The 11,041-nt window shown below is 34.9% G+C and overlaps 1 pseudogene across 1 annotated transcript; it reads left to right on the forward strand.

Moving 5' to 3' along the window:
• LOC109223399 lies at positions 9,138-10,760 on the forward strand (annotated as a pseudogene). The gene is made up of 2 exons (XR_002067563.1): positions 9,138-9,365; positions 10,169-10,760. The product of XR_002067563.1 is annotated as a proteinase inhibitor type-2 P303.51-like (transcript).

Here is an 11,041-nt window from a genome sequence, read left to right on the forward strand (position 1 = left end):
CTTAGCTGTTATATGCTCTATATGCTTTCCATTCTTAATTGCTACTTGTTTGTGGTTGAAATATTGATTTGGTTGTGTTTTGAGTATTTGGTACTGATATGGTGGGATCGGGCTGCACGTCGCAGCAGGTGTAATAAGGGTGGATTGATATGGTGGAATAAGGGTGAATATGTTTTATACGGTGAGATCGGGTTGCATGCAGCAACAGGTGGAATAAGGGTGGATTGATACGGCGAAATAAGGGTGAATCATGATATTGATATTGACATATGGTGGGATCGGGTTGCGCGCCGCAACATATATATATGTATTATTTATTGTTGATATTGTTACGGTGAAATAAGGGAGGAGTTTGTGTTGTCTGGTGGGAACGGGTTGCGCGCCGCAACAACCTACATGTTTCCATTTCTTGAGCTGTGTTGGTTTTTCGGTATTTGCATTTGAACTGTTAAAGATTGGTAAATTCTGGACTACACTGGTTTATTCTTGAGGCTATGGTTATCATTTTCAGTTGCCTGTTTAATTCTGTTCAATATTTCTATTATTTTGTCATTATTATATATACTGCGTACAGGTTGTAGTGTAGGTGATCCGCCTTAGCCTCCTCATAACTTCGTCGAGGTTAGGCTCGGCACTTACCAATACATGGGGTCGGTTGTACTGATACTACACTCTGCACTGTGCAGATTTTGGAGTCAGTCCCAGCAGCTACTAGAGAGCTCGGATTAGACAGCCACTGGAGACTTGAGGTACAGCTGTTCAGCGCCCGCAGCTCCTGGAGTCCCCTTCCTCTTTCTATTTAGCTGTGTATTTTCATTCAAACAACTTTGTATTTATTTCAGACCCTTGTATGTATTACTCTAGAAGCTCGTGCACTTGTGACACCAGGTTCAGGAATTTTGTAGCAGATGTTTACAGTTTTAGCTTCCGCATTTATATTTTGGATTATTGCAGTTGAATCAGTTCTTCTTCATTAAATAAATTTTAGATTGTTAAAAAGGATAAATTATTCTAACGTTGGCTTGCGTAGCAAGTGAAATGTTAGGCGCCATCACGCTCCCGATGGTAGGGATTCCGGGTCGTGACAGGTTTTGATTGGGATAGTAAATACCACGTGTGCAGTGTGGTGTTGTCCTTTGTCATAATAGAGAATCACAAAAATAACAAGTGGTTGTCAAGATGCGAAAATTGAGGATGGCAAGCGAAGCAGTGCTGTGCGATACAAATATGATATGAGTTTTGTTTTAATCAGCAAAATTTAACTCGTCACGTTCTGCCTCGCATAGCATTTTTATCCACGTCTACCCACCTCAGACCTACATACGCATCCATTGGCCCGGCCCCCATAGTATTTCTTCTTCATTTTGTTAGTTTTTTTTTTTGATTATTTGGTTGGAATTTTTCATGTCAGTTAAGGTTTTAAGATGAGTGCAACAACAAACTGTTTTACTAAGTTTCTTTTGTCTTTTTCCGGGCAATAGGCTGAGAAGAAGAGAATAGCTAATAGTTGGTTTTAAGGAACTATCACAAGTTGTACTTATTATGTCTCAATTCCTCTGAATTTTAGTCTTTCCATTTGATATATTTTAAAATATATGACAACTCTCTATCATTAACTTCTCAACAAGTAATTCATAATGCATAAATCAAAACCCCCAATAACAAAATGATGAATTTAAAATACTCACAATTATTAATGATGATAATTGAGAGGTAACAACTACTAAAATGGTCAACAAAAGAATGTGCTGAAGCTTGCAAGTGCCGAAGCAGGAGCGAAGAAGCTGAGATTAATACTTACCCAAAAAAATAGTTGATATTAATCATAAGCGTGCAAATATAATATTGGGATTATATAGTACAATACTAGACCGTTGTAAGCATCAAAGCTCTTTTATCAGGCCGGAGTCATTAATATTGAGAAACAATTACCATTGGAGCTCCGGGGAGAAGATGTGTTATCCAATTGACGAAGGTGGTATGGGCTTCAAAAGACTCCAAGATATTTGTCAAGCATTTATTGCAAAGAGATGGTGGAGGATCTTAGCACAAAATATTGTCCTAGAAGCAATCTGGCTTCTAAAGTCTGGAATCCTAAGGACTCTAACACTTGGAAAACACTCATGGATATCAGGCCGAAAGTTGAACCTAATATTATTTGGAAGATCAAGAATGGGGATGCACTATTATGGTGGGACGATTGGAACTTTTGTGGCTCAATCATGAACCTTGCAAACCCCTCTCCCAAGCCAGAAAACATCAAAATTAACCACTTCATTCAAGGAAATGTGTGAAATCTGGAACACCTCAATAACCATATCCCGAAGCACATTGTCCAGATTGTTCTCAAAGAAGATATTGGTAAGAGAGATATCAAAGACAAGGCTATTTGGTGCCTTACCACTAATAGCAAATTTTCTTGCGCTATTGCCTGGGACTCTTTAAGGCAAAAAAGATCCCCGGTTACTAACATGAGTAAGATTTGTAGGAAGGAGATTCCTTTCAAAGTTTCTTTCTTCATGTGAAAATCGATTAACAAGAAACTCCCGCTAGGAGATAATATGCTAAGATTTGGCATGAATCTATTATAAATTTCTCATGTTTCTTATCTCCTAGAGAGGAAACCATCAATCACTGTTTTGCAACTGAGAGAGGGCAATGAGGCTGTGGAACACTATGGCTAGACCACTAGGCATCATTACTACTGGCCAATCCTTTGGTAGCATTTTGAGGAACTGGTGGCACCTGCATCCAAATAATGAGGTACACAAACTTGTTCTTCACATTACTCCTCAGTTTATTTTGTGGGAATTATGGAAGGTAAGGTGCGTGAAGTTGTATGGTGGTACAAATACTACTGGTAAAAGAATATATCTTCAAATACTCTTTCATGTAAAGATTGCTATTGCCAAGAAATTTGCTCCAATGAACAGTGACTGGGACTGGAGTAAAGTTTGTGAAATCAGTATCAACTATAAACCAATGCTAACTAGCATTATGGTTAAATGGAAAAACCCCCCTAGAAATTCTATTATCCTCAATACAGATGGTAGCTTCATTACACAAAATAGCAAAGGCGGAGCAGGGGGATTGTTAGGAATGGAAATGGCAATATGGTGATGGCTTTTGCCAACGCCGTTCAATTCTTGAATAACAATTTCAGTGAAGCTCAGGCACCTCTGTTTGGAGTGAATTGGTGTTGCGATAATGGTTGGTCCAATTTCACTTTGGAATTGGACTCCATGATCTTGGATACAAGGTAACGTGAGTATGCCCTGGAAAATGCAAGGAACTGTGAAAATTATACAAATAAAGGACAAGCAATTTCATGTTATTGTTAGACATTGCTATAAGGAGGCAATGATGTGGCGGACTCTTTAGAAAAATATGTTGCTAATCTCACCGAGAACATGCTTTTTCACAAGAATTCGAATTACCGCCACAGACTAGAGGCATACTGATTATAGACAGAATGCAACTTCCTTCTTTCAGAATCAAAAAAATACTCCGGATGGAATTTTGATCCACCACGAAGAACTTCACTGATTGCAGAGCATGGAAGGAAATGACCTCCTATCATATCCTTCCAAGATATCAATACTGCATCATAAATTTACTAGCTGTTCAGCTGTGATCTATATAGTTCCTTGTGGGAACTCTAATGCTTTAAGTAGTGCTCTATCAAGGTCTCCTGACCATGTAAATTAATTTTTGTTATTTAGGTCCTTTGTCCAAAGAGGTTTTGGTACATGTCCCCCTCCTTCTTTTTTGTATAAGAGTTATTCAATAATAGACAGTGTAGGGGTCCATGCCAAATCCCCTGCCATTTTAAGGCGGAGTTAAATAAAAAAAAAAAAAACCGGAGACATTATTGCGTGATTGCATCATTAGTAAATGTTTCTTGCTTGGCCAAACCCGTACCAATACTTACATTAACCCGCAGCCCGCAAGAACTTTCTTTTGTAAGAAAATCAACTCACCCAGCACCACTTCGCATTGTCATAAGCTCAAACTTGCACTGCCCCGCATAGGTTGAAACCCTCTCTGCCCCCGCCTTCGTACTGCCCCATTGCCAATCTCTAGCGGAAACGGTTAAATTGCCACAGGAGTAGACATAATTATCTTTGCCCTTGATTAATTATTAGATTTATTCATGTCTTGTTGGGAAAGTGACGTATTCACCTTTATTTCAATCCTAGGTAACAGAATCACTACAAAAAATAAAAACTGCGTAAATTATTGCGCCACATATAAATTTTATATAGAACAACTAAGTCCACGAAAATACTTCTTTTATTTAATTACATAACGTATTTTTGTATGAAGAGATGTCAAGTGATTACCCTTGAATTAACAAGTTCTAAAACTCTATCCTCACTAACTACATAATGTAATTTTCGGTGAAGAATTTAGAGGAATTATATGTTACTTTTGTATCAGTGAGCATGGATAACCTCAAATATTAACATAGGGCAAGAGTGTAGCAATTCATATCGGTTCAATTACAATTTTGACACTTTGCCGGCCGTTTCTTGTTGTGATACTTGTCTAGACCAACAATAATTGGTGCACAACTTTTTGGCAGTGTATGAGACCTCAATTTCAATAAATAAACAAAATATAACACGTGTTATACCAAATGTTTCTTTCACCTTTTTGCTAAATTTGTAAACAAAAATAACCCAAAACAAAAAAAAATGAACTATTTGTCTCTTTATAATGTAAAACTGTTACTCCACAAAATATCAATAATATGTAACAATTCATGTCTACTGAATTTAGTTTTCGGAAACTTTAGTCCCGGAATATTCGATCCGATCCGTCCGTTTGGCACCCCTATGTTGTACTACCTATTCTTATGATAACTATTCAAAAAGTTTTGGCATTATATTGTCACGTGGTGCTATACTAGATAACTACTCCCTCCGTTTACTTTTACTTGTCATATTTCGCTTTTCGAGAGTCAAACCACATAAACTTTGACCAACGTTTTAACATGTGTTTTTTCACCATATTAATATAAGAAAAATTATAAATTATAGTACTTCTCGTATAGTTTCCGAATATCTAAATTTTAAGTTTAAAAAATTAAGAAAATCTAATGCAATTTAGCTTCAAAAATTAGTTAAATTGACTCTCATAAAGTACAATAACTGTTTCATTCTGCAAGAACAAAAACTAACCAGTAAAGTAAAGGTACCTAATAAAGGAGAAAAAAGTAATAGAACCGAGTCACTATTTGTAATCTGTGTTCTAAATCAGAAAATCAAGGAAGGAAAAAAAATGTTAGTTTAACAAACAAAACATTAAATTATTCCGAGCCCACAAGTTGCTTGTGTGTCCTTAAAAAATTTAATCCCCTCACTGTTTCCCAAGGTTATGGATTAATTCCTCACATGATAGAACGGAATAACTATTCTGTAATACTGGCAATTGAAATTACAGAACTTCAGCGAACTCAACAAACGGAGAAAATCACACTTGACACTTATGTTTATTTGAAAAATAATGCAACAATGTAGAAAAAGAGGAGAAGTTTTCAGATTTTTCATCTTTTAAAAATGAGGACAAGCCTCTAAATTTATGGACAATGAAAGGGTGAGATGAAGAGGTGCAATTCAAAAGGTGCCTCTTCCATTTCCCATTCACACCCTTTAGAAAATACCCGACAATCCCCCACATGAATGGGGAACGGCCATATGTATAAAAACATGCATGAAAATTGTGTGATTCGCAAGAAAGGATTAATCACATCTGGATGAGTAGGTTTCCCTTTGAACTTTCCGTAGTGAGCTTATGTCGGATATACTCGGTCAATCGGTAGATTTGATATCTTTGAAACATCAAGCTTTGGTGTATACCTAGACAACCATAAGTCACACAATCAATCCTTAATCATCTTTAGTTCGCATTGTTGTGTTCGTTTTAGTCATGAATACCGCTTGGTTTATAAGTGCATAGAGAATGGCCTTACGGAATTCTCCTTGAAGCGGCTTATACTTTACACTTACATAGGTGATTCCTAAACGTGTAATCTCGTAGATACACTATTTGATATACCCTGTATCAAACTTAGAAACCATTAAAAAGTCTTAACGCTTCATCCTTGATATTGAAAATTATCTCATCACGAGAATGGACCAAAATTTTATTTGATACTATTGAACCGTCACTAATGACTTTGTTTGATTCCTTGAACCTAGATCTTGGAATTTCCCATCTTCTAGGTAGAGTTACCGCCAAAATGAATTGTCCTCGGCCATATTCCCATTCTCTTCTATGATCTCTCAATTACCTCTCTAGTTAGGCCTTTTGTAAGTGTATCCAATACATTATCCCTTGACTTCACATAGTCAATTATGATAATATCCCTAGAGTAGTTGTCTAATGGTTATATGTCTTTGTCGTATATGACGAGATTTTTTGTTTTACATAACGCTCCATGCCTTTTCTATTGCCGCTTGACTATCACATTATATGCATATATGTGCCAATATTTTGGCTAAGATGGAATTACTTGAAGAAATTTCAAAGCCATTCAATTTCTTCATCGACCTTGTCTAAGGCTATAAACTCAGTCTTCAAAGTAGAGCGGGTAATATATGTTTATTTGGATAATTTATCAGACATCACTCCTCCACCGATTGTAAAAATATATCTACTTGTGTATTTATAAACGGTTAAACCGGTAACCTAATTTGCATCAATATTGTAGTGCAAAGCATAAATTTGAGTATATTTCAAATATCTCAAGACTCATTTTATTGTCACGACAGTTCAATGCGAACTTCCTTATGTCATAGACTAATACATCTCGACTTTCTATTGCATATCAAATTATTGACTACACTTAATGTAGCAACATTACATTATATCAACAACTGGAATGATTGGTATTAGTTGTGGCCACAACCTTTTAATGTATAATATATTTCGCAATCACTCCGTCATTTTCTAGCATTTGTATGCTATTTTTCTTATCCCAAAATGCAATACAGGTCTATATGAGAAATTATAGCGCCTTCATTCACGAAACAAATCCAACTTGCTATAGATTTTTATCATTTTCATTAGTTGGTTCACCATATTATAGAACAATGTATTAATACGTCCATTCTAGAAAGGCACGTGAACAACCTTCAAATTGGAAGTTTCATCAACTAATCATCACTAAGATCGAACAAGTAATGGATTTACAAACTATCATATCAAAGTTATTCTAAATAATATAGACATTGCATCTAACATTAGCTTTTGTCATGCATAAGCTAAACAACCTCACATTTCAATCATGTACCTTTCTATTATTTCAAACAATGACTATATAATTTTGAGTATTCTTAATGTAAATACATTTATTATACTCATTAATTTGAAACCATTTGATAATATGTTTTGTCAGATTTCGCATGCCATTGTTTTGAATTCTTGTTTCAATCAGTAAAGCGACTTAACAAATTGACACACCCTCTTCTCTTTTTTGGGAACCACAAACCCTTCAGGTTGTTCCATATAAATTTCGTCCTCCAAATCTCCATTTAAGAAGGTTGTCTTCATATTCATCTGATAGATTTCAATGCTATTTGTCAATAGAACCATCAAATTTCATTGTTTTCTTTTGAAAATCCACTTAGAATCCATATGTTTATTTCTTAGAGGAAGATCAACTAACTCCCAAGTAGGGTTATTTAATATGAATTATATCTCACAATTGGCCTTTCTTTAAAAAAAGACATAACTTCTTTAAACGTTTGAGACTCATTTTCCAACAAGAATGTTAGAAAATCTGCCGAAAGGAAGTAGTTGTCCTTTGACATTTACTACGTCTTGGATTCACCTCATTAGATGTACTTTCCTTTGATTCTTCCCGGGGTCGCTTTGATATTTCACTAGACGACTCATATTCCTTGTTATAAGGATAAATATTCTCAAAGAATTCAGCATTATCTGATTTTATCACCATATAAATATAAATCTCCAGATTTTCTGAATTGTGAACGAGAAATCGATATGCTTTACTACTGGTTTCATATCCAATGAGAACACAATCAATAGTTTTCGATCATATCTTTACCCTTTTGGGTTTAGGAACTTGCACTTTTGCCAAATACCCGCACACTTTAAAACAATTCAAGTTAAGTTTCCTTCCTTTTCATTTTCCATATGGAATAAATTGTGTTTTACTATGGGGAACTCAATTGAGTATTCAGGTAGATGTAAGAATAGCCTCACCCCACAAGTTCTGGAGTAACCTAGAACTTATCAACAAAGCATTCATCATTTCATAAATGATCGATTCTTTCTTTCCGCAATCTCTTTGAACTGGGGCATGTATGAGGCCGTTGTTCGATGAATAACACCATATTCCAAGCATATTTCTTCAAAAGAAGATTCATATTTTCTACCCCTATTACTTTATAGATCCAACCACATGATCTGTTGTTTGTGCCATATTGATAGAGCCAGAATTAAATATGGTGAAGTTTTAAATCTTCAAACCAATCTGACACAACTAGAATTTAACAGTGAAGTTTTTAATCTTCAAACAGAGTAATATCTGACGCAATCAAATTTAAGAAACGGCAAAGTTTTTAATCTTAATATTGGGTAATAAATTGGAGTATAAAATCACGACTTTAATTTCAAAGATCGAGTAGAAAATCACGCAGATTTTAATCTCGAAGTAGGGTAGAAAATCACGAAGATATTAATCTCCAAAATGGGTGTAGAAAATCACGAAAATTTTAATTCCCTTTCCAAATAGTTTTTCAACTAAACCATTATTACACTTTAAACAGTTTAATCTCTTTCTCTAATCAAACAAGTATGTATTATATTCATGATCTCAAAAATATTTTCAAGTATTAGTGTAACATTCAAGTCTTACTTCCCTTAATGAGAACTTGTCCAAAGGACTCTTAGGTTTTCACAACTAATTTACCAAATCCTCCATTATATGAATCGATATTTACCAATTCGAAACAAAATACAAGTGTTTCCAAGAAACAATTTGGGCATCGATTCAAAGAAGTCAACGCTGGCAACACATGAAGCAACATATGTTCTTCAACTCCATCTTCCGAAATTTCACCATATATCCCATTTCAAAATATTCTTTTAATTTCTTCAGCATCCGTTGAAGAAATTTGTACTCTTTCGATTCAGTCAAGTGCGGCGGCTTCGTAGTCATTGCAAACGTGATAAGACTTTATGGAGATAAGTCGTCCAAGTCATTTTCATCTGCTATAAATAGATGCATAGGATAACACTCTCTTTGCTCAAATTAAAGAAAACCATTTAACTCAGGAGATAAACAAGTATGGCTGTTCACAGAGTTAATTTCCTTGCTTTCCTCCTCTTATTTGGTAAGGTTTTTCTTTTCAACTTTCTTTAAGGAAAAATATACATAAAAATCCTCTCAAATTGCGAGAGTCCTATTACCCCCTTAACTCGCTTAAAGTGGTATTATTATTATTATTATTATTATTATTATTATTATTATTATTATTATTATTATTATTATTTGCATTAATATTGAATAAAAAAATTTGGTGAAGAGTGTTGGCGACCCTGTTTCTATAAATGGTTCTTCCTATAGCAAGCATTTTGCAAAATAATCTTTCACTCTTTGCTTAGTACTTTCTCTTTCTTTAAAAAGTTCTCGTTATTTATACTTTTGATGATAAGTTATCATAAAGATTACGTTTTAAAAAAGTTATACGTGAAATTTTATCGCTAGTTACTGGCATATTTAAGATCAGTGGTGCCCCCGTCGCGCTCAAATCCTGGGTCCGCCTCTGCTTGCCGATAAAAGAAACTGAAAGAAAAAGAAAAAGGAGTTTAATTATGGGTGTTCACTCAATATTTATCAAAATATTTTTATAATTGTCTATGCAAATTTACTAAATCTGGTCAAAAGTAATAGGTGCTCAAGCACCCACAAATGTCCATGTAAATCCACCACGTAATATGGAGGTAATAATATCACTTCGAACGAGTTCACGAGGACAATAAGACTCTTACATAATTGAAGGTTCTAACTGGTTTAAACAGACTACTTTTAAGGAGGATTTTGTGTATTTCCCTTTTTTTTAAACTTTCTCTCTTACCCAATTACTTGAATTCATTGTGCAAAACTCATAAGGTAATTAATTTGGTTATGTTGTAGGTATGTCTCTGCTTGTAAATAATGTGGAACATGCAGATGCCAAGGCTTGTCCCTTTAACTGTGATCCAAGAATTGCCTAGGGAGTTTGCCCGCGTTCAGAAGAAAAGAAAACAATAACCAAATATGCACCAACTGTTGCGCAGGCACGAAAGGTTGCAACTATTTCAGTGCTAATGGAACTTTTATTTGTGAAGGAGAATATGATCCTAGAAATCCAAAAGCTTGTCCGCGAAATTGTGATCCAAGAATTGACTATCGAGTTTGCCCGCGTTCAGAAGAAAATAATAACCAAAAATGCACCAACTGTTGCGCAGGCACGAAAGGTTGCAACTATTTCAGTGCTAATGGAACTTTTATTTGTGAAGGAGAATCTGAATATGTAAGAAAAGTGGATGAATGATCTCCCGAAGTCTATGGTTGTTGTTTCCTAAGTCCTAAGTGATAATATGTAGTCTATGTATGAAACAAAGGCATGACAATATGCTCTGTCTTGCCTGTAATCTGTAATATGGTAGTGGAGCTTTTCCACTTCTTGTGCTAGTTTTCATAATGTTTAATAACAAATGGAGCACTAGTTTGTTCTAGTTAGTGATGCTTTTGTTGCATTTCTTTCATTTAGAATGTACTGCAAAAAGTTAAATCTAATTAGTCTTCTTTAGCTCAATTAATGTGAAATCTGCTGAAAATAGTATGACACTGCCCACTTGTGGCTGTGCTTCTGCAAAAGAACAAAATTGACATTATTTTTTTTCAATTTCAGAAACTTTGTTTACTATTAAGATTGAATCTCAATTTTTGAACGATTTGGTGGACTTTTAAGGTGGGTTTAATTGAAAATTTGAAGTAGAAGATGAAAGATATATATCCCATGTA

The sequence above is a fragment of the Nicotiana attenuata genome, chromosome 3 (genome assembly GCF_001879085.1).
Source record: "Nicotiana attenuata strain UT chromosome 3, NIATTr2, whole genome shotgun sequence".
NCBI lineage: Eukaryota > Viridiplantae > Streptophyta > Magnoliopsida > Solanales > Solanaceae > Nicotiana > Nicotiana attenuata.